This window comes from Ptychodera flava, chromosome 1 (genome assembly GCF_041260155.1).
Source record: "Ptychodera flava strain L36383 chromosome 1, AS_Pfla_20210202, whole genome shotgun sequence".
In the NCBI taxonomy this organism is placed as follows: Eukaryota; Metazoa; Hemichordata; class Enteropneusta; family Ptychoderidae; genus Ptychodera; species Ptychodera flava.
The window spans coordinates 29019490-29045873 of NC_091928.1; the positions used below are offsets into that span (position 1 = coordinate 29019490).

Consider the following 26384-nt stretch of genomic DNA (forward strand, 5'->3'; position numbering starts at 1 on the left):
AGTATGCTCAGGTTGGATTCTGCATTTAGCTGTTCAGATATCATAAGTATAATTTTGTTAAAACACTTCTTTAAAATCCGGAATGTCGAAGAACCTATACATGTGTGTTTTGTATCGAAGCCCCAGTGCCTACATTTTATATTATGCACTTTTCCTTCACCAGAATATCATTCAATTTTTCTTCCAATACCTTTAAATTTAAACGTTTCAAATGTTTGTCTCTGTTTGTGCTATTTTTTTAAGTATATGATTTTTATTGTTAGTTTCCATTCATTTTGTTTTGTTCTGCACATTTTTTATATATTAATGAGGAACGTTAAGTGATCGGCATCTGTGCATCCCGTCCGGACTTCATATTTCAGAGACCAGCGACGCAGATTTGACGTTTACTAATAAGTAGAGCTGGGCGTTGATATGGTAGTAGTCTATAGTCTATATCATCTGTTCCTAAATGTATACCACTTGTTTCAAATATTGCTTCACTAGTGGTAGGTTCTTAAAGACAAAAAATAATAAACACTACACAAACTCTTTCACAGTGAACAACCACTTTCCTATTTAATTACAGCAGTTTACTAATTATGAAATCTCAGAACGCATTGGAAATTACGAAGCCGCAGGCAGATACAGTCGCACAAACAAGGCACGCTGGGTATAAAATGAGAACAAAAAACTACCAAAGTCAAAGTATTGTGACAAAACAACCATAAAATATTACTTGATTGTAGCAATTATATGCAAGTTCATAGGGGCTTTCTCACCGATCACAGGCGACTGACTGTGCATTTGGTCAAAGTTGAATGTGCGTTGCCGTTGTACACAGAATTGGTTGTTCAGTGTGAAAAGAGTTTGTGTATTTGTAAAACCTGATAAATGTAAAAGGTACATACGGTTCTGCCCTGAGTTTTTTTCTCTCAAGGTAAGTTGAAGCGTTTTCATGAAATAATACTATTGTAGCAGAGCACCATAAACGTGAGGTGTCCAGTACCTCGACCGAAAAGTTTTATAAAGGAGCGCCACCATTGGCTTCTTTGTGGATACTTTGTTTTTATGTTTAACCCGCGCGGTGACCCATAAACTCGTGCAGGACGCTGGCACTGGGCATCAATCAGTAAATGCTCCCATGATCATAGTAACCGCCGGCGGCCCGCCCCTTCGCGCGTTCGCGGGCAATGCGTGAATGAATGAGTGAATGCAATAGATGCATGACGTCGATTGTTCCGGGAATTTTACAATTCAACATAATGGTGAGGTATCCTTGTCACGGGAGATCCGGAATCCATTGGCGGAACTAGACAACAGTCTCTCGATCGTCTGCAGAGGTCTGCTAGCTGCGTGAATCGAATCCGGCCAGAGTGCATGCCGACTACACAGCTTCTGGGTGGAAGAGCGGGCACATCTTACGGTGACCTCCAGACTTCAGTGACAGGTAGGCGGGAAAATGTAGACCCAGCGCGATTTTTTTTGCCCCGTACTATCAAATCTGCTTTTTGGGCCTTTCTAAGTTTCGCATGGTTGTACTATGCCCTAGGCTAGCCTGTCGATGACAATCCGACCCATCGACTATCTCGCTCGCCAAGGTCCTGGATAATATAATGAAAGTGTTGTCTATGTTACATGTGCAGAGGTCAATGTCCCGTGCATAGCGGAGTGTTGGTTCACTCGAGTTCCTGACCTGTTGTTGTGTACACATTGCATGTTCCCTCACACTGCACCCGGATTTCCTCCCGGACACCAGTATCTTCCAGTTTTAGATAAAGCCCGACACTTCAAATATTATTAGGGTTCTTTTGTGAAAATCACTACACGATGCGAAACTGAAAGGAGTAGGTCGGTCAAGCGGGTGTACAGTACATTTTTGTTACGAGACGTCACAAACTTCTCATGAAAACGACGCTCTGAAATCCGGGTTTTTGTCACTGAATGTCTTCAACCATCTCACGATGATTGAAACGCCCCCTGATGAAAATATGAATTCATAGACTTTGATTACACACAAAATAAAAGTCTAGTATGAATCAACGGCCTTGCCCATACTTCCCATTCTTCCGTGACTCTCGAATTAAGCCTTAATTTAAGGTAGAACATGCCTCAGGGACAGATATTCGGACTCTCAAATTTTTACAATTCTTTTCTGATATACCACTTGTGGGGGTTCATTTAAGCTCGTGCCATAAGAAAACTTTTCGTTGGCTTAGTTTTTTGAAATTCGAAAATTATGTTTTCGCCATGGAGTTAACATAGGGATGGCAGCCATTTTGAATTTTATATCTATAAATCTTGGGTAATTTGTTTCTCTAGTGCCAAAATTTGCACAGTGACCCCCGATTTTTATTTTTGATTTTAAAAAGAATGGTTGAAAGATTCCTGAAAGAATTATATGTGCGCCTCTAAAATGAATGACTTAAAACTTTTGCTCAAACATTCCTAAATGAAACTTTTGAACATTGTCTTACCTTGATCAAAAAATAAAAAAAAGCAGGGGTCACCATGTAAAATTTTGTACTTCCGTTAGAGATGTAAATTACGTAAAAATTCCCGATATTTGGGATTAAAAATGGCCGCAATCCCGGTGTTAACTCTATGGAGGAAAATAAATTTTTTTATTTTCGAAAAACTAAGACAGTGAAAACTTTTCTTAGACCAAGAGCTTTAAAATGAGCCCCCCACAAGTGGTAGATTAGAAAAGAATTGATAGATCTGAAAGCCTGAATGTCCAGTGCCCGAGGCGCATTTTACCTTAAGGTATGTTGTGTTTTGTTTTGTTTCAAATGGTTGACTACAAAACAAGTATATTAATAAGCTAATAATTAAATAATGAATGCACACTAGATGCAAATAAATTCTGGTCAAAATTGTAATTGTTTATCCATGAATTCTAATTTCATTTTCCATTTTCTATTTTATTTTGAAAAGGTTGCTAAATGAATGGAAATTTTTTTGTTCATTTTTTGTTATCTAGTAATTTTTAAATTTATTTTTAATTTCTCATCAGAAGTTATTTTAATGAACACTTTTGGCATACTCCCCACCCAAGCTCAGGTCATGAGTTGCCAGCCCAACTTTTCAATATCAGAATTGCGCTATCATATCTGTACAGAGATCCCATCATGTGCATGGGGTTCCAATCATTTTAATGATGTCACCCCAATTCTCAGTAAACAGATCCACAATCACCATTGATGGATGATGGGTTTTGGGCCAAACCACTATGGTGAAAGGGTTACTAAGGCTACGTAATCCATGGACATATAAACATACACATTTTACACGTAAATGACAATGATTAGCAGGGTCAGGTATATTCCATTGGACTTGCAAAAACCTTTTGGCAATAAATATATTTTATAATATGATCAGCATTTCAGAGAAATCCACACATTGAAGTATATGACTTTTACTTTCTGATTGGGACTTTATATGACATTGATTTCATCATGTGTGCAGAGTCACTGTACTTACGTATTTAACATAGAATTCACCTTTGGGACAGATATTTGGACCCTCAAACTTTTCACATTCTTTTGACAGTGACAAATGTTGGAGTACACAACATTTTAATTGTTAGAGAGCTCACATTCTGTCACATTGAATTTGATGTATATTTTTAGCTCTGTTGTCAGTGACATGGAGCTTATCTAATAGGTTGATATGTAGTGTCCTCCGGCGTCCTTCAGCTTTTAACATTCCAAGCTTCTTCTTCAAACGACCTGTTCAATTCCTTTAACATTTGGATTACAGGTCCCAAAGATGACCTTAATCAAAGTTGTTCAAATTGTAATGAAATATGCAAACTTGTTTTATGAGGTCCGACAGCTTTAATATGTGGAATATAAGTCAGTAGGGATGACCTTATTTAGATTTGTTCAAAAATTGTGATGATATATGCAAATTTGTATTTTTGAGGCAATTTTTGTAATTTTTTCATGAAATCATTAAAAATCTTTAAAAGTACTTGTCACACAGCTTGGATATTTGAGATTTAGGTCCCTAGGGATAACCTATTTCAGATATTTTCAAATTTGGCAGAATTATGCAAATTTGAAATTTTTAAGGCAATTTTTGTCATTTTTGGTTTAAAATTTATTTCACCAAAACCACTTGCCTGATACTATAGCTTTGATATTTGGTCTGCAGGGATGGTCAAAATGTTGAAATTATGATGTAACATACAATTTTGTTATTTTTGGACAATTTTTGTCATTTTTGATAATTTTTTTTTTTCTCAAAAATCGCTTGTCTGATAGCTTCAAAAATGGTATACAGGTTTATATGAATTATCTTAATGTGATATATTGAAATTATAATGAAATCTGCAATTTTGTATTTTAGGGCAATTTTTGGTCAAAAAATGTGTTCCTCAAAAAGTATTTGCCTGATTGCTTTGATATTTGGTATAGACATGTTCCTATGATATTAGTGTCATGTTCAAATTCTGATGAAATCAATTGTTCATTTTTGCAGCTATTTTTGCCATTTTTGGTCAGGCTATCCTGAAATGAGCTATCAAAGATTTCCACCTTCATCAACACGTGTCAAAAATAGTTATTACACAGCGGAGCTCTATCAGCTCATAGGTTGCTTGTTTCTTATCACATTTGGGTGTCTGTAATATCTTTATCCTATTAAGCACTACAAATATCATGTAGATATGTATTTTTTGTAGGCAGGCAACATAAATGGCTGCATGAGCATGAAAGCCTACAAAATTTGTATCATAATTCAGACTAATTTTTTGTCTGAGGTTAAAACCAGGTTCCTAGACTACATTATTTATGGCCTGTAACATGCTCTGTTAGGCAGGTCATTTAACCAGGTATACAGTCACCTGTGATCTAAATATGCCCATATATGGTCAAAGGGGCGTTCCTTGGTATTCAAAATGCCCATATGAGGGCGGTCTTTTTAAAAGCGGCCACCCGCTTAAAATCTGTGATTGGTTAGATTTTCTCTTTCCATGGTAACTGTGGCAAAATTGGAACAGGTGACAGTATACTTTTAACCAGCTACCACACTGTATCCATTCATGCCAGTTTAATCCGACACTTTGATGTTAATCCTAGTCCTCAAAAAGGTACTTATCCAGGATGCAAATAAACACAAGTAACCAAGAGTTTAATACAATGATCAAATTGTTGCATAAAGGTAAATTTCTACTGGGGATTCTTCAATTACACATCACCAGAGGGGTTCCCCTGCAGCTATTTTGAATTTCAAGTGTCGGTAAAATGTAGGTAATTTGTTTCTCTAGCAGTGTTTTCTCTGCATGTTCTTCGAATGGGGCACTTTCTGCCCCATTCATCAAAATTAGGGGGCAGACTTGGCATTTTAGGGGGCAGTCACTTTTGATGTTGATTTTGCCTTCCAAGGAAACGCCTCCCCGATATCATTACGATCGTCATATCGTCATCCAGTTCAGTTGCGCATAGACAAATAGAGAGACAGTCTCTATTTGTCTCTGAGCAGTGCATCGTCTATGTCGCATGCAGGACCCGTACTAACATCGACATCATGATGTTTGGCAGCTTGTGATGTGCTCGGCTGCTCTCTACCATCTGTTGACTTGTCACCCACAAGTTTCCCCGACTCGAAATTTGACGTATTTGCTCCCTTGGACACGATTCGGTCAAAATTTGGGGGTTTAAATCCATAAAAATATGCACCGATCCCCGTGTGCCGATCAAACGATTGTGTTGCATGCCACTACTTGTGCCTATACAATGCTAAAGCTGAAATTTCCCCAAATTCCATCATTGGTACACGCAGTTCGCTACACTGTGTGCTTGGGTCATCCTCATATATCAGTAAATGCTTGCTGTGCTTTGTGCGCGATTTCCGCGCAGTCAGTAACTTTTTCAGGGCAGACGATGGCTCGAAATGCGCAATTTGCGCAATCGCGCAGTCGAGAGAAAACTCTGCTCTAGTATCAAAATTTGACCCTCAATTATTCTTGCTTTGGGGCCCAGGTACTAGGTGCAGCATTTGACTTGGGAGGGGGGGGGGGGGGGTTGGAGGTTTTTTGAAAAAGTTCTGTCCACAGGGCATGAGAAAAATATTGTTGTTAGTCCCCTGAAAAGCAAATTTATTTCAAGGTAACCTTTCGGAAAAATTGCTGCCGGTCAACCCCCTCCCTCCCTCCCTCCCCCCTCTGATCAAATGGTCCACCCCTTATGAAAGAGAATTGGTTAAAGTGACTTTGGGGACAGTTATGTTGGAAGAGGTCTGAGTCATTCAATTTTTCAGCTGCATACATACATAACTATCAAAGAAACACAATCGCAGTCAAAGAGCAAATTTTACATCCAAAGCAAATCCCTCATGAGATTTCAATTTTCATTTTCACGGTTCTCAGAGCCTTACCGAGAACTTCATCAAGTTTTTGTGGTATAGGGAACAGAGTGCCAGATGGACAATGAGAATGGGTATATATTTGTTTCCAGGTGCCTCATTACTCTTTCATGAGTGTTAATGTTACCTTGATCACTCGATAACATTCAATCAAAAATGAGAACTAACCAAATGATGTGAAAAGTCAATACACTTTGCAAGAATTAACAAAGAAAAACATGTGCAATGGGAAAATAAATCATATTTGATTGTACAATATGCATGTAAACATGGTATGAGTAGACACATATATTATTGTACATTATTGTACCTCACTCATTCAGCGTGCACTGCCATTGGTTAAACATGACTCACGTGACATGTAAAAGAACGTGATGATGCCCTCTGCAAACGTGATAATGCCCTCTGCGAACTTGATGATGCCCTCTGCATTTGATATTACATGGATGACGTAATTTTACTTACTGCGCGTCTTTTCTGCGCATAACAAATTGTCGTTCGCTTGTAAGCAGTCATCAACTATGGCTGCGAAACGTCTCTCACCGGCACAGCTCTCACCGGCACAGTTAGACGATATTTTGATGCAAGTAAACAGCAAACGAACGAAAATTTTCGAAATGGCAACAAGCAATGCAATTTCTGTGTTCAGCGACTATGCAAGCAACAAATGTGGATACGCCACTGAGGAGATAGGCAAACTTTCAGCGGCAACCCTAGACTCTGCACAAACAACATTTTACGCAGAGGTCCGGACTCATAAAGGCGAACTGTACTCGAAGAAGTCTTTGTGTTTTTGTGTCTTTGCATGTTTGCTTGTTCGGTGTAATAAAATTAATAACACACGCCAGCACGGGCAAGATCAAGATTTGTTGCCTGCCCTCGGGCTGGTGCTCATGACGGTAATATCGGGCATCATCAATATTACCGTCATGAGCACCATCCCTTGGGCGGGCAACAAATCGTGATCTTGCCCTTGCTGGCGTGTGTTATTATTGTACATTATATGTACATATATTATACATAAATATACATGAATAAATTATTCATGTCTATTATATGTGCATATCTAATTCATATATAATATTTGTACATATATTATACATTATACATGAATATTATACAGGCATATATTGTAAATGTATATTATGTGCATACATATCTGTGACAAAACATCATACTGTATCATAAGGCTGGGACATTGGGTTAATGAGTTATGAGCTGTTTACATTTTGATATGTTTGAATTGTCATATATTTCAAAGTTTGGCGTTCTGCAAAGTTCTCAACTGTGACCTGAAAGAGCCAAATAGGACCTCGGCAGTAATAAACACCATGGCAACCAATTCACATTGCTAGGCAACCATCACAAATCAAATATATCACATCATTGGATGAATGGTGGTGGGGGTGGGGGGGGGTGAGTCTGTAAAGCAAGTTCCCAACAAGAAAGTTCAGAGTTCAAAGGTACACAGTCACTTGGCTGTAACCATGGTCAGCGGTGCAGACCCACTGTTGATACATATATCCTGAATGCATATCAATGGTTAGAGGTCAACATCGCTGCAAGTGCCTTTGGATTTACATCCGGTGTACGGGGATGGATTGGAGAGTTCAAAACTGCACGTATGAATTCAAATATTAAGCGTTCTTGTTCTGCCGGCTCTGTCACTGTGCTGCGTGCTGTCACCACTGCATTATGAAATTTCTGTATAGCTTCCTTTGAATTTTATTGACAGTGTAACTCACCATCTTCTCACCATCTTCAGCTGTATAAGGGATGCAAATATGTCCATCAAAAAAGTGTTCCCACGGTGGTGTGTTTATTTGATGCAGCTCAAGTGTGCTGCTTGTGACCTTTGACCTACCTTTGATCTCAAGTGTCTATGCTTGGGACAATTCCGTCCGGACACCAATTAATAGGCAATCTGCTGGTAGCTTGTCTAGCAATACACCATTATATAATGCAGACTCTATCAGGACAGCTTGGTAGAATATTTACAAGGTCCTTGCTCAGTTACTAAAACATATGCATTATCTTATTAAGTACGTTTATGTTTTATCATGAAAGGCACACACAGACAGGCACGTTTTTCCACCATATACTCCCGCCATCATAATCTTGAGTAATTGGCCATCGAGGGATGGAATTGCAATTTACTATTCACTATAGTCATGAAAGCTTATATATTTACACCCTCTTTAATGTAAATCCACCAAGAAAACGCAGATAACTGCCTCAATATATCCCACTTTGCCCCCACAATCAAAGCAGTAACTGCATAAAATGCCCCCACTCTTATCATAGGCAAACTGCTGAAAAAAATTTATGAGCCAATCATAGAGCATTATTTTGAGACCATGTAATTACGGGAGGGCCTCTTGATCATAGTTTTCTCTCTGTATAGTGCTCATATAGCATAAATCTTTGAGCACTTAAACTGCCCTGCCATACCTACATGCCATACACCCTAATGTATATGGCTGACACACGTGTTCATGAACTCCATTGTTTTAGGTACACAGTTACATGTACAGGGGGGGTAGGGGTCAACTTAATTATGCAGCAATTTTTCCGTTGCTCAGGTGTCTAGTAACCTTACACAAAGTTCATTTAATAATAGACATGTATGTAATAACTGTCTTAAGTTTTACGATCATTGCAAAACAGTGTATGATTTGTGGAGGTACTTGTGTGACTGCCCTCAATTACAGGGTCATACAGAGTACGTACACGTTCCGTGCCGTTATTTCTATACTGAGTAGTCCAGGTTGATAGAAGACTGTTGCAGAGCGGTCTGTTTAGCATACATGATACATGTATTCGTAACATGGACCATACATCTCTCATTGATGTGGTAGTCTTTTGCAGTTCTGATACTAAGTATTTGGGAGTATACGCTGAGGATTTATATGTGCATATGTATCCTAGCATCATGCTATGAGGTCGTAGAAGGGTGAACAAAGCGGCGCCCTCTATTGTCCTCTTGCATCAATGTTACAAAAAACCTGTCAGCCGGGTGCATAATGACCTGTCTACAACCGTGACCAGGCTTTAACTGAAGTTTATGCCTTGGTTGTCTAGTGTGCATGGTAACAGAGCCCTTCATCCTTACATAAAGGACACTTTTCATTTCAAGGAGTCTTCAAGTAACCATTACTCTGGATGTGATCAGAGAACATGACAGCTAAACGTTTTTCTCGAGGGTCTATGATTCCACATCCACCTGTACAGATTTTCCAAGTTGTTTATGAAAAATTCTTTGCATTGAGCAAGAACTAAAAATGTTAGACTATATCACCCCTCTGCATTTCAAAAAAATATGAATATACTGAAAAAAATCACAGAAAGTAGCTCTGTAATGAAAGAGACATCATAAAGGCCACTATATCACGTACAGATGTTTCAAATTTGTCACAACTTTACATTCACACACAATGGGCACATTTTATGTCAGTCGATCTAGACATCTAGACGTAGAGTCACTTATTAGGATGGGGCTATGTTTTGCAAGGTAACTGACAAGGTCAAAGGTCAACATCAGTTTAACACAGGTGAAAATGAAAATTGTACAGTTGTTTACAAAATGAGCCCTAGAAGTTTACATCATTATTGATTATTGGAATGCATTTTTCTCCTCAGAAGGCTGTCGATTTTCCATGAGGCATTACTTTGTATGAGTTAGCAGCTTTACCTGTTCACCCCCAATTCCCTGTAAAGAGGTCCAATGGGTTTGGGCAAAACCATGGTGGCCAAAGCGTTAAACTTGATTTAGTTTTGTGGTATTGTTTTTAACGTACCGGATCGTGTACATACCATCGCAAATAATAGAATTTTGCACAAGGTTGATCACTTCTAGTTGGTCCCCGCACAGCTCCTTTTGCAAGTGCTTTGTCTCTTTGCGTAAAATTTTTGATACATGCTTTGAGGGGTCTCTTTTGGATGATTGCAAGTCTTTTGTGTCCATAGCATTCTGTACGTGTGTAAACACAGGCTGTCAGAAGTGCCACCTGTTTTTTGATTATGCTCTGTACAGACAATGGAAATCAGAAGAAAAGTAACCATATAGAATGAAAATGGTCTCTACGTACTCTTTCAGTTTCACATCTTAGTCACATTGCAATTGGTCAATTATAGCTGTATGCGCCTTGAAAGTCGTACGTGCCTAGAAGGTGACAGATTATGCTTCAAACTTCCTCAAAAAACTTTCAATCATTCTCTCACCAAAGCAAGAACAGAAATCAGGGGTCACCATGCAAAGTTTGGTACTCTTGAAGCAAATTAACTAACACTTACTGATGTATAAAAGTCAAGATGGCCTCCATCCCTGTGTTGTTATTACCCTACGAGCAAAAACAAAATTTTTAATCATTGAAGTGAATGAAAAGTTTTCTTACTCCAAGAGTCTTAAAATGAGCTTCCTCAAGCAGTAGATCAGAAAAGTATTGGGATGCATTGTGTCTCATACCGTACCCTACACATTGGTCAATAGCTGCTCTATAATTCTCATGCGTACATTGCAGGCTCTTTATTAAAACCTTATAACAATTTACTGTCTATTGTCATAAGAAGTGATTTCAAATTAAGTGCAGATCCCTAAAATATGAAAACAAATACAAAATTACTGAACCCCAAGCATGTGATGTAATTAAACTATCATTTCAAGTTCATGTTAACCTTGAGTGCCAAAGTCAAATTTTTTTGCCTTTACAAAGTCTGCCCAAGTCAAGTTTTTTCTGATTTTTCTCAAAATTTTGATAAAAATGTGTAGCCGATCATATGTGATGTCCATTTGGTCCAAAATTAAAAAAACTTACAGAATAAATTATGGCAAAATTTTGCACTTAAATTTTGGTGTGAACAATTTCAGCTCTCTAAGGGTAGTGTGAAAGGTCATCCTGAAATCTGAAGTGCAAGTAGCAGAGTTCTACACATCTGATGGAAAATTAACCCTTTGAGAGCTGTAATTTTTCCCACCAAAATTTCAGTGTAACATTTGTTAAGTGTTATGAATTTTTCTGTAAGTTTTTGATAATTTTGGACTGAATGGACACAAACATTCAATGGCTAAAATTTTTGACAAAAAATTTGGGAAAAATCTGAAAAAATTGTCTAAATCTGGAAAAAGTTGCTGGCTATGTTATATTCTATAAACGCAACAAATATTGACTTTGGCACTCAAAGGGCTAATATGAAGAGTGCCCATCCGCTATCTGAAAATCGTCAGCTGTCTTTTTACACCGTTATTGTATCGGACAAACTCTACAGTATAACACAGCAAGACTATGAACTAAGTACTGGTACACATGTCAGTGTCGTGAAAGAATATCTATGGACCTCTGGTAAAACAACCAAGAAATGATGTTAAATGTTTCAAACGTGGGGATTAATTTATTTATCCTAAATACATATGGTCCAGGAAGCTCTGGTGTGGACTATATTACCGTCATGTAGTACTTGTCATAGGATAAATAAATTAATCCCCATGTTTGAAACACTTAAGATCATTTCTTGGTTGTTTTACCAGAGGTCCATAGATATTCTTTCACAACATATGAATAATATCAAAAGTCTGTTACCATAGTGACTGATACATGAATCATTTTCTGTAAAATTCAGAATTTAAGAATTATATGTCAAAAGTGCAGTTTGAGTCTAAGATATTAGTACTTTCATATTCTTGGAATTTTGTTCAGAATTCATGAGTTGTCATAGTAACAAAATATAACCAGATATGAACTGAAAATGCTGACATGTTTCAGTATATATTGTGGTTGTCTGTAAATTGAAACTTTTGACACGTTTGCAACTTCATTGAAAGTGTTATGATAAATATCATGAACAATATTCACCATAGATTAATTCCAAAGGTCATAAAAGTTTTTCTTAGTGTCCTTCTGGTCTTATGTCCCTTATAATTTGGAAAGGTAGTTCAATATGCAAATTAGTAACTAGCTGGTGTATTTTATCATAGTATCTCCAAGGTACATGGCATGTTTCGTCAACTTTGATCAAGTTTATTCAGATATGTCTCCCTAATTATGAAAATTCATGAAATATGCAAATGAGTTATTAGTTTATCTAATGATGCCGACAAAACTTTCATAAATGTTATAATATCATAGTATCTCCTATGTAAATCACAAGTTTTGTCACTTTTTATCTAGTCAATTCAGATATATATCCCTAATTAGAAAAATTTGTCAAACATGTAAATTAGTAATTAGCTGTAGTAAAAATGATACATGACTTTTAAAAATGTATATCATACGATGGTATCAACCGGGACTCGAACCCACAACCCACGGCACCATAGTATCTTCAATATACCAGTGATCGAAATAATCGGTGGCAATGGTGGCATTTGCCACCAAAAACTGTCAATCTGCCACCAAAATTTTTTTCTGGTGGTATTTTTCTGCCACTAAATTTTGAGTCATCATGTCATCAATCCTACGGCTTGAATGAAGGAACACTAGTCTGAAGGAACACGCGTTGTCTGACGGCGGAAAAACTCATTAGCCAAAAAAAACCCCAAACTAATTGCGACATTTTGGCATGAATGAAAACACAGCGTGAATCCAAACTTGTGATTGGCTAATCTCCATATCGATGACAGCAGCTTTTGTAGACACTGGACATGTTGTTGCCCTCTGTGATAGCCGCATATGCAGTCATAGGCACAAGATAAAAGCATGTTGTGACATTTTGAAAACAAAGCCAAACTGCAGCCTGCATGAATTAAATAACAATAAATACATGCAATTCATTAGCCAGTGTACAGGGCTCAAAAATTCCTATCGCCCGACGCCCGTGGCTAGTGAATTTTGCGTTCGGGCAAGTAAAATCAATATGCTTCCCGTGCGACGGGCAAGTGCACCAGCGGTTGAATTAACTAAGCTCTGGACAATTCAAGCTTGAAAACGTATTTCATTAGGTCTGTACACGCCTACATTCATTGTAAGTCCTTCAACTCTCAAAAGTTTTTTCTGAAAACCCTTGAAAATCCGCCCGACATCGCAAAATAATCGTCCTTGCTGTTGTAAAACACAAAAGGTCGTAAAAATACAGTTTTGCGACATGTTCTCTCCGACGACACGGAGTGAACTCACTGTTTTTGTATGTGTGCCGTAAAGTGGTATGCTCTTGACAGTGGTTGCCATTCTCTTTGTGCACGTGCAAGTGCAGCATGAGTCGTATGACAGTCGATCTACTTCACGCGATAGTGTAATTGCACCCTGTGCTTGGTAAATGGATGTAAACTTATTCGAAGCCATGGATCTCGGCAATGCTTACTGTTCAACGTAAATCAACACCCAGATGAAAAAGTACAAGTTTACATCGTAGTCGAAACGGGCTCAGTCGACCAAGGAGGCCACATTAATTTGCAGCTGCGTAGTGCGTGAGATGCAGACAGTTTCAAATTACGTGACCTTGGTTGTTAGGGATCGGCTCTCACTTACAGAAAACAAATCTGCACTGAAGAGTAACGAAAACGAAACTTGAATCTGCTCTCTTGACGAATACATTTATCAAAGTAAAACTTTGAAAGACGGCTGTGCTCAGTGAGTAAACATGTAAACAGGTAAAAGGGTTGCAGATGTACATGTGCGTATGCATTGGCAGATAAACACTAGCAGAGCAGTTGTTTGTGATCTCAGCTTGATAATAAAGAGCAGCAGCCAGCTATGCACATTGTAAATCACACAATCTTATTACTCTTATGCAAAGATTTTAATTTGGATTAGGTTGTGGAAAAATTCCAAATTAAAGATGTTTTCTAGATGGCCAAATCTACAGAAAAAAACTAAAGTATTCTCACATTTTTTCTGCGACATTTCAGATTTGTAATAGTCCTTCATTGTAACAAGAATGTAGTTCATGTTTGAATCTCGTTTTTCCCTCTTTGAATTCACTTCATATGGCCAAACTCTTGCTTTCTGTTACAAATTACTGGTACAGTTATTAGAAATATAGGGCAAGTAATTTTTCCTGTCGGGCAAGTAAAAACGAAATTCACGTGTCCCACGGTTGGTAAGTTTGAAAATTTGTTTTCGAGGCCTGCAGTATGGGTTGATTTTTTGTGACGTGTACTCACCATATTTTCAAGAATTTATAAATTAGAGTGAGTATGTGGCAATGACAAAATGTTGTATTATACCGACCACAAACTGCCACCAGATTTGTCATAATTGCCACCTGATTTTATATCCGGTGGCAAACTTTTGCCACAAGAAATAAAAAAAGTATTTCTATCTTCAATATACATTGCAAGTTTTGTCAACTTTGATTGAATCAATTCAGTTATATATCCCTAATTAGGAAAGTTTGTTAATAGCCAAATTAGTAATTAGCTTGTCTCAAAATGCTGAACAACATGTATTATTGTTATATCATAGTATCTTCATTGTACATAGCAAGTTTTGTATACTTTGATCAGGTCAATTCACATATATATCCCTTATTAGGAAAGTCTGTTAAATATGCAAATTAGTAAGAAGCTATAGCGTTAAATATGCAAATTAGTAATTAGCTTATCTCAAAATGCTGAACAACTTATATTGTTGTTATATCATAGTATCTTCATTGTACATAGCAAGTTTTGTATACTTTGATCAGGTCAATTCAGATATATATCCCTTATTAGGAAAGTCTGTTAAATATGCAAATTAGTAAGAAGCTATAGCGTTAAATATGTAAATTAGTAATTAGCTTATCTCAAAATGCTGAACAACTTATATTATTGTCATATCATAATATCTTCATTTTATATAGCAAGTTTCATAAAATTTGATAAGGTCAATTCAGATATATATCCCTTACTAGGGAAGTCTGTTAAATATGCAAATTAGTAAAAAGCTTTAGTAAAATTGCCAAATGACTTAAAAAAGGTATATCATAATATCTTCAATATGCATTGCAAGTTTTGTCAAATTTGATCTGGTCAATTCAGATACCGGTATGTATCCCTAAATTAGGAAAGTTTGTTAAATATGCAAATTAGTAATTACCTGTAGTAAATATGCCAAATTACTTAAAAATGGATATCAGTATCTTCAATATACATTGCAAGTTGTTTCAACTTTGATCAAGTCAATTCAGATATGTATCCCTAATTGGGAAAGTTTGTTTAATATGCAAATTAGTAATTAACTGATCTCAACATGATCAACATTTATGTTATATTATAGTACTGTATCTTTAATGTACAAAGCAAGTTTGTCAACTTCAATACAGTCACTTCAGATAAATATCTGTAATTAGGAAAATTCATCAAATATGCAAATTAGTAATTAGCCATATTAAAATGCTAAATGACTTTAAAAAGTGTTTTATCACAGTATCTTCAATGTACATAGCAAGTTTCGTCAAGTCTGATCAATCCAATTCAATATCCCTAATTAGGAAAATTCATTAAGGTGGTTGGAAAGGCTAGAGCGTCAGTTATTAATTTCAACAAAACTATTAAAATATAAAAGTAGTCAACATTCTCTGTGGAATAAAAAAAACTAGACATTGGGCACAAAGGCATTGCAGAGTTAAGCCTGTTAAAACTTCTGAAAAACTGACCAATAAGAAGAAGTTGGGGAGTCCTTAGTGTATTAACTATGGTAGAGGTCCCCTAGGTTTTAATAAAATGTTTGAAAAGGAAAGTCATTATTTGCTGTTTTTCAGGAAAGTTTGACAAGGCGGTGCTGGCATTCAGAGTGAGTGACTGCTATTGTAAATGCATTTTTAGATTCTTTGAGTGTCAAGAGGTGTCAAAAGTGAGATTAACCCAAAAAACTGCTCTATGATTTCAAAAGAGGGGTGCAAATATGGCTTGTTTTCAACATTTTTGACAGAATAACAGTTTTCCTACATAATTGTATACCAATTTAATCCAACTTTGAAATGAGATATGGACATGGAATTTTTACAGCCTATTAACAAGGTTACAGATAAGATTTGTACAGCACAATTTTCCTGTATTTGAAGTACTTTTTGAAAAATCACATTTTGAAATTTGAAAGAATTTTTAATAATTTTTTGATATATAACCCATGTAAAATCATAAAAACAAATTTTATTTACAAATCCTGCCGTACAAATCTTACAATAAATAGTGTCAACATATTTATAACTAATTTGTTAATATTAATACTATCCAATTATTATTAAATTCAAATATGTAAAAAAATATGAAAAATTAAATTTTAATATTTACTGGTGTCATATTTCAAAATCATGGCTGCAAATATACAATTTTCATATTCTTTGGAGAAAACATTAACTAAGGGAGCTATCCTGAAATTTGAACTAAATATCTTGATTCTAACACTTGAAACTTGACATTAACTCTGAGAAAAAATTGGTGCAAAAATAGCCTTTCCAACCACCTTAAATATGCAAATTAGCAGTTAACTTATGCCATCCCTTAGTATCTTTCACCACTGTGTGATCAACATTTGTAGCAAATCTCATCAAATTGTGTGCAGCCGTTATCAATGTGTATTTTTTCTATAATCATTAATTATGCAAATAAGCATAAAATATGCAAGCCACACCCTCCAAAAACTAATCACTTCTTGCCATTCGCAAATTGAATCTATATACCTGGTTTTGATTCTGATCCGATAAGTCATTCTTGAGATATCGCGCCAACAGACAGAGACAGACAGATACAGACACACAGACAGACAGTCATCGCTACAATATTACCTCACGTGAGCTAAAAACAACAGAAATGTAAATAATCTTTGAATCCTATGAATGTAATGCAAAACACTGTCTGTACAACTATTTTGAGTGACAAGGAAGTGTAGGTAATCACTGCATTGTAAAAGCGTAAAATTGGCCGTGATCTCTGCTTGTTTAATCATGTAAACGATGAATGGCACGTACCCCATTAGTAACTTAGGTCACATGAATTTTATCTGTACTTTTCTAAAGCTATAGATGCTCTTGGTGTTCATATCAGAAGAACACCTGAAATAACATCATTGTTGCCATGACAGCAGCTCTTCACGGCCATGCCCACTGTTGATACCATTGCAGACATCTCTGACAGCAATAGCTGGATAGATAGACAAGCTATCCAATGATAGATCTAAAAAATATTCCCCAGAAGGTTCTGTATGTGGCCTGTAGACATACTGGTTATATAGGAGAACGCAAATGCTGGGAGTTTTTATTATACAGTAGCATAAAAAGGGGCTTTGGGAGTACAGTAAACAGTTTTGCCTACATGTATCATTGTTTACAGTCGGTGTCTGTATCGATATGTTCGTGCATAAGTTTGAATTATGTAAACCAGGGTTTAGTTAATCCTCCTGGACACATGCTTCTGCCAATGTTGCAGACTACCGTAATTATGTACATCAGAGCAGTAGAACGTCCGTAACTAGGATTTCTGTCGGTCAAAAATGGAATGGTCATGATTGACGTGTATGAAATTTTGACATGTTGTCAAATCATGAATGTCAAAGGAATTGTATCAACCCATATATATCTATAGTGGTTATTTGACCATATATGTTGTGAACTTAGCTTTATGATCTAAACGGGCAAATCTTGTCATACCTTCCCTTTTTCTCTGTGCATACCACATCTAGACACGCTTGAGAGCCTGTTGACTGGGGTCTTGGTAGATACTTTAGCTGTGGTGAAATTTCATGGTTATCTCAACCTTTGGATGGGTGGAAATTATTGCTGGTTTTTCTTTATTCATTATAAGAGGCAAGGTACACTGGATATACCTTATGCAAGGTCTGATTGTATTTCATGGATACTATTTTGCCCAGCAACTTTTCTAATATACCTATATGTACTGTATATCCGGTCATGAATTTCCAGGAATTCTCTCCACGGATTTGTAACACTGCAAAATATGCCGGTATTGAAATTTAAGGAAGAGGAAACTTTGCCAATAATTACATGTTTCAGGGAAGCCATTAAAACATCTGACATACTGGTAAAATTAAAATTTGTTTACAATTTAGGAGGGGCCGACTGGGCCTAATAAAGTAATGGCAATATCTCCATCCACAAAATGGCATAAATTTTGGCAGATCAACAAAATTCTCACAGCAACTTCCCTCAATCAACATTTCAAAGCAGTTTGATCGGTTTATAGGGAACTTGCAGAAGTAAGGTTTTTATCATAATACCGGTACATTATATTAAAACTGTTGAGCTCTCTTCAAACAAAGTACCACACACGTACCAAAGAACTGGAGATGCGCCTTTGACGGTTATTGAATGTAATGATATATGGATTATTATATTGGAAACACAGCTTGTATTATACATCCAATATGAATAAAACCATTTTCTGAATGTAAGATATTAATTATAAATTCATAATTCCACAAACCGCATTATCTGGCAGAATCCTCTATGGAATGGCAATTAAAGATACGCCGGTATCAGTGGGTGCTGACAGTAAACAAAACAATATTTTCCAAAAGTTTGTGTTTAATAGCTAAAATATCCAGCTTACTGTTAGAGTTAACCAAATTTAATTTCACCGTTCAATCTAGCACAATACTGCAATGAGCATAAATTTTGATGCTGATCCCCAGGAAACTACCACAGAAGAGAATATCAGTCGGGTCAGCTTTCTGCTTGTTCACAGCTCTAGCAGATACAGTACCATGATCGACTTTTTAGCTCCTCTGTCAGTGCTGTCAGTGGCATGGAGGTTATCTAATAGGTGGTTGCGTGGCGTTGTCTGTTGTCTGGGGTCTGGCATTTGGCTTCTTTCAACTTTTTACATTCAAAGCTTCTTCAAAAGATGGTCAGTCTGATTTCTTTAATTTTTGGATTATACTATAGGTCTCCAATAATGACTTCAATCAGATATGCAAATTTGTATTTTTGAGGCTAATTTAGCTATTTTGGGAAAAAACGTTCTTCTCCTTCAGGCTGGTCCAATAACTATAATATTTGGTATACAGCTCCCTGGGGATGACATTATTTTGATTTCTTCATTTTGTGCCACTATATGCAAATTTGTATTTTTAAATTTAAGGCAATTTTGTCATTTTGGTCAAAAAATCTTCAAAAATCTTCTTCAAAAAACTGCTGGTTGGACAGTTTTGATATTTTGGGTATAGGTCCCTAGTGATGACCTATTTCAGATTTGGTAAATGTTGCAGAAATATGCAAATTTGTATTTTTAAGGCAATTTTTGTTATTTTTGGTAAAAAATATATTTCATCTCAACTGCTTGTCTGATAGCTTTGATATTTCTATTCAGGTTCATAGGGATGATCAAAGTGTGATATGTTGAAATTACGATGAAATTATCAATTGTGTATTTTTGCAGTTATTCTTGCCATTTTTAGCTCACATGTTCACACACGTGCACTTATGTCACAGTGATGTCCGTGTGTCTGTCTGTCTGTCTCTCTGACTCTCTGTCTGTGGGCCTGATATCTCAAAAACGACTCATCAGATCAGAATCAAATCTGGTATACAGATTCTGTTTGAGAATGGCAAGAACTGAGTAGTTTTTGATAGGTGTGACTTGCATATTTCATGGTCATTTGCATAATTAATGATCTTAGAAAAAAACAGACATATGGTGAGAACAGCTGCACAGAATTGGATGAGATTTGCTACAAATGTTGATCACACAAGGATTTATTCGCCATGAAAGACTTACAGCGCGTGTACGAGTTATCGGAACACCTAAATAGGTAATTACCAAGCAACTTCGCTGAACACTTTGCTGTATGACCTTGAGTTTACCTAAACAAGAGTCTGTTTAATGTCTGAAGACTGATAAGAAATCCACTTAACTCAGCAGGCAGCTCCTCCGCTGAGTAAACTGATATGCCTACACTGGAACAACCCATTTTCAACTGTTAGTTCATGGGAAAATTGTGAAAAGGGGAAATAAAATATTATTTTGTAAAACAATCTATTTTAGTAATGTTGTGTCCTGGGCGTAAACGTGACAGGTTTTGCCTCGGTAGGTTATTTTAAATTGAAACATCGCTGTACAAAACTGTCGTCAAATTTACCGCCTTCCATGAGCCCACCCAACGTTGATGAAACAATTCATTTTTTAGCTACTATAGACTATAGTCTATAGAAGCTATTGGGACGGGTATCCGTCTGGTGTCTGTGGTCAGTATGTATGTATGTATGTATGTATGTATGTCTGTTTGTGAGGCATCCGTCCACTCAAATATCTTAAGAACCACGGTATTTACTGATTTGATATTTGTTGTGTAGATGAAAAATATGATTATGAGTAACTATTTTTTTATTTTTTGATATTGTTGAAAATATGCAAATTAGCGCCAAAAAGGCGCTTTTGGTAAAAAATCTTCTTCTAAAGGTTTCTAGGGGTTCTCTTAGTGTGATATATTGAAATTTGATGAAATCTTCAATTTTTGTATTTTTGGGTCAATTTTTGCCATTTTTGGTCAAAATATTTGTTTCTCGAAAGTTACTCATCTGATAGCTTTGATATATGGTATACAGGTTCCAAGGCTTTATCTTAACGTAATATATTGAAATTATGATGAAATCTTCAATTTTGTATTTTTGCAGGTAATTTTGCCATTTTTGGTCAGGCCATCCTGAAATGAGCTATCAAAGATATCCACCTTCTTCATCAATACATGTGTCACAAAAAGGCATTCTCTACATAACACGTACAGCAGAGCTCTGTCGACTGTTAGGTCACTTGTTTTTTCATAACCGCTGGTCAGACAGCTTTAATATTTGGTTTACAGGTCCCTAGGATGACCTTAGTGAGATCATTTCATACAGTCAGGAAATACTTAATTTTGTATCGGTGTCTATAGTAGCTTCAGGGACTTTGGCCCTATGTTTATATGATTGGATGGTTGCTGTGACAGACAAAGTTTCTTCATTGTATGTAATTCTGATTCGAAAAACTAGTGTACTATGCACATATACAAAGACAGGACACAAAATGACAATGGCAAATCGTTCTTTACACTTTACAACATTTTATTCCCCATTCAAAACTCTCCCATGAACTAGCTGCCAGTCGGAAATGGTTTGTTCCAATAAAGGCATATTAGTTTACTCAGTGGAGGACCTGCCTGCTGAGTTTTGTGGATTTCTTATCAGTCTTCAGACAATGAAACAGACTTAGGTAAACGCCAGGTCAAATAGCAAAGTGCTCAGCCAAGCTGCTGGGTATTTACCTAATTTGGTGTTCCGATAACTCGTAGGCCAAGTGTAAAGGAGTGACATCAAAGTTAATTGCCAATTTGCATATAATTAGGGATATATATCTGAATTGACTGACTCAAATTCAACGAATCTTGGTATGTATAGTGAAGATACTATTATTTGACATTACTGAATGTCATAAGCAATTTTATGTCATCCAATTCCTAATTTGTATATTTAATGAACTTCACTAATTTAGGTTATATATCTTGATTGACTTGACCAAAGTTAACAAAACTTACTATGTTTATGGAATGTACTACTATGATACAACATTATTTAAAGTCATTAACATTTTTTATTTTTACATCAGCCAATTCCGAATTTGCATACCGGTATTTAATGAACTTCACTAATTTAGGTTATATATCTTGATTGACTTGACCAAAGTTAACAAAACTTACTATGTTTATGGAATATACTACTATGATACAACATTATTTAAAGTCATTAACATTTTTACTTCAGCCAATATCAATCAGTATTGACATGATCAAAAATGACGAAACTTAGTATGTACATTGAAGATACTATGATATAAAATTATTCCAAGTCATTAAGCATTTTCACTCAGCCAATCCCAAATTTGCATATGAATTTTCCTAATAAGCGATATATATCTGAATTAACTCGACCAAAGTTGACAAAACTTGCTACATATAGTGAAGATACTATAATACAACATTCTTGAAAGTCATTAAGCATTCTAAGTTTAGCTGATTCCTAATTTGCATATTTAATGAATTTTCCTAATTAGGGATATTTATCTGAATTGACTCTTCCAAGGTTGACAAAACTTGCTATGTACATCAAAGATGCCTTGATACAACATTATTGAAAGTCATTCAACATTTTTACTTCAGCCAATTCTAAATTTGCATATTAAATGAACTTTTCTAATTAAGGATATATATCTTTATTGACTTGACCAAATGTGACCAAACTTACATGTACATTGATCAAAAATACTTATTCCAGTAAAGCTGATTCTCCACTTATAACTTGGGCTATAACTTAAACAATCATTACACAATACACATTGCCTGGTGTGAATGTGAATGACAATGCCATACCTATCAGAAGATGGTGAAAGTATTTAGTGCCAAGCTTGGCACTTTTTTCCTGATGATTCAGAATACAGTTAGTTGAAGGAGCCCTAAAATGCAACTTCCGCCACTATTTTTATCCATTTTTGTAAAAAATTGTGTGAGTTATAAATGGCAAAAACGTCTTTTCCAGAATAAGTGACCCAAAAGATATGCAGATTAACTACAGCAGATTCTTTTGTTGAAGTACTGCATTGGTGGTCTTTGCCAAATTTTTGTGCTACTGACACACAAAAGTAAATCCGAATAGCTTCATGACCTCAAGTTTCATTCTTTTGATTTTTGACAGCAACATTAATGGCCAAAATGGTGTGAGTAATTAAATTATGGTTTTGTCATGCATAAATTCACCAGTCACAGAAACAATTTTTAAAGAGAATGGACATGAAAGATGCATCATGCCAGTCAGGGAAAGGTATTTTCAAAAAAGTTCAGAGTGTTCATTTTTGGGCAAACCAGAAGTTCAATTTGAAATAGTAAATCAAAGTCTTGGGCAACTGTAGTCAATTCCTAATCTCTCAAGATAACTAATTGGAAACACAGGTGGAAATTTGACCCATGAAATCCATGCAAAGTGGGACATTTCAACTGCCTTGTTTAGCATGTTTAATATAGGCTATTACATTATTGTTTAGTAAGTCAACAAATTGATACAACGTTTACCCAATGCTGAAAGTCAACAAAACAATGCAATTCAGATCTTTGTGTAATTACCCATTCAAAACTTGTTGATGCAGTTACGTCACTGGGGAAAATTCACAAGCGAGAAACTTCCACATGACAAAATTTCAAAGGGACCCCAAAACTGCCTAAAACAAGTTGATTCAAATATCTAGGATTGGAACACAAGTCCAGACAGGAACAACAAATTACTCATATCAAATTTTTATGGAAAGAACAAGTGTAAAAATATCATGAAAACAGTATCAAATAATATTCTTCATATCAAAACCTTACCTTCCCAACCTTATTTATCAAAAATAAATTTTAAAAATCAAGAAAGCCCTGGGTGAGAAAGATAAGTCAGATTTTAAGCTTTTGAAAACTGATTTAACATTATACAATCCTCAGTTTCAACCATTTGAAATGACCATTTAAAGTTTAATATGACATTGAAAAGAGCAATTTATTATTTATTTAAAGAACAATTTATTATTTATTTCATGATTATTGCACAAACATTTTTCTTTCTTATAAAGAAAGGGGTGCATTCAGTTCACATCTGGTTTTAAGGCATAGCAGATTCTAGGACCAGAATTGGACCACTGAGTGAAATTGTTGACATGCACATAACGTCATTGCAGGTATGTGTCAGTGAACTCAAAGGGGAAATGAAGAAAGAAATAACACGTTTTCAGTAAATACGGCAACATTGCAATTGGCATAAATGAACACTCCACATGTGATTGAGAAGGAAGTTGTTTGGAAAAATACGAAAAAGGAAGCTAGGCAAAATAGAGAAGAAACTGAATATTAGAAAAAAAAAATCATAATACTGAAGTAGAGAAGGGATTTACATTGCCATAAAAGGCTTTGCCTATCCTACACCAGCTACCTCCCCAAATAGTTACATTTAGGGTCTTGTCAGTGTCTTGGGGAGGGAGGGAGGGAGGGAGGGTGGGGAGGGGATCACCCTACTCCATTCTATCTCTGACCTTTGCTATTTGATGTTGACCTCACAGCTCAGTGTTTTAATGTAAACACTTAGAAAAGTCTCTGTATCCAGGAATGTCTTTATGCGAATGATTAAGTCTCGTAGTAAATGGAGGTAAGTCCAGAATTTAAATTTACGTGAAATAACTTTTTCCAGTTTCTTCAATGCATTAATTGAATTTCTGTATGTCAGTTTAGGTAGCATTCTGGATATCTGCCAGAGCAACTGCATGACAAAATGTACCATACTAAGTTTACTTTGCTCATTGAATAAGAAGCTTTCAAATTCCAAACATTACCGACTGATTTATTTCTTTTTAGCTCCCATATACCATATGTATACTATGTTTGTATAGTCCAGATAAAATGTCTGTCGTCTGTATGTATTTATGTATGTATGTCCGTCCACATATGAAATCAACAGCACCTACCATCTTTGTATTTGGTGTTCAGGTGCACCCAGCCTTGCAATGTGAATTTTATCCAATGATAATGCCCATTTTGAAAAAATGCAAATGAGGTAAAAAAAGACAAAATCAGACAAAAAACCGGAATTGCTAGCATACATGTAGGTTTCTGTGCAAACTCTATGCAAATTTAATCATTTTATTGGGATATGTACGATTTTCTATTTTGAAAAATATTTGTCATTTTTGGTCAAAACTTCTTCAGAGTTGCTTGTCCAAGAGCCTTGAAATTTGGCACAGATATTACTTTTGATGACCCGGCATCAATTTGTTGAAATGATAATGAAATCAATATTGTAATAATATTTATATATAATCCCATGGTATTTTTCTCTGTTTGACGTCATCGTATACAAGTGTTTTTCGTGGAGCCGTACAACTTCGAGCCGAAGGCGAGAAGTTGTGTGGCTCCGCGAAAAATCTGAGTCTTCTTATTTTTCTTTGATGTGGATGGATCAAAGTTGTTGTAACAAATTACATGATTTTTGTCGCGATTTTATGTTTTATTTCCGCGGATTACTTTCATTTCATGAATAAAGCGGCCCGTTACCCAGGAGATGTGCAAATGTTTACAGGTATACTTTCATTCATAAATCCAATTAAGCTGAAATTTTGATACAGCAAATGGTATCTCCACCAATCAGACATACGAATTCGGTCACGTGTGCGTGTCAATCATTGTCTCGCGCTGGACCGATGCCAAACAAGTCAGCTATCTGCGGATATAGCTTTCACCACGCTAGCGACGGATTGCCATTATAGTATTTTGAGTTATTTAGAATAATTATAATTTATGAAGTTACTGCAACGACAAGATCGAAACAGAAGTTATCATTCTTAGAAATGCTGTGGCTTTTAAAATATCACAAGTTTACGACCTTGGTGAGCCCGAAAGTTTCCGATTGATGACACAGAGTGTAAGCTTATACGCTTGTAGTGAGCGCAGCACTGCTGTCACCGGTCTCCGCCAGTGGCCATCTCGTGTTTTCGTCTTACGGACTTTGATGTTTGCTGTGACATATTGCCCGTAGGTACATCTTAATTTTGTTACTTGACAGGAGCACTGTTCTGTGAGTGTTGTCCGAGGCAACTTTCAAAATACATCGGATTCTCCAGCACTGCACTGCAGAGTTAAGGTTACAGGTCGACAGCTTATGTCGTCACTACAGCCTTATGCTGCAGGTTTGATTCCGATCGAGAAACAACATAATAATTTGACTTGATGAAGGAAATTTATCGTTGTTCATTGAATGACTTTATGCTTGTGCTTTCTATGTTGCTTTCCCTAAGATTATACAGTACTCATTTTTTAAGTTGAACTTACGTTGAGGTGTATCTTTCAGGTTTATCGCCAACCGGGATCGCCAGGTATGACGTCACTTGGCGATCGCCAGGTACGACGACGTCCACATTTAGCCTTACTACTGGAGCTGTGACGTTACTGAGCCATTATAACTATCGACGGTATCCTCATTCGATTTTCTTGGGAATAGCTAAAGCTTTAGCGACTCGAAATTTCGTTGGCGTTGGACATGCCTTCTAGTTTTCCATATCTGGATTTATCGGGTCATCGTTTTGTAAAAATGCCATGCAAACATGGCATCGATCACAACAA

General features: G+C 36.2%; 1 protein-coding gene across 1 annotated transcript in view; it reads left to right on the forward strand.

Moving 5' to 3' along the window:
• Positions 1-1324: 1324 nt before the first annotated feature.
• The window catches only part of LOC139134629 (transcription factor ETV6-like), an 87653-nt gene continuing 62593 nt past the window's right edge, over positions 1325-26384 (forward strand). Inside the window, exon 1 of the mRNA XM_070701577.1 lies at positions 1325-1429. The gene's annotated coding sequence lies outside the window, so the exon portion shown is untranslated. The remainder of the gene's footprint in view (positions 1430-26384) is intronic.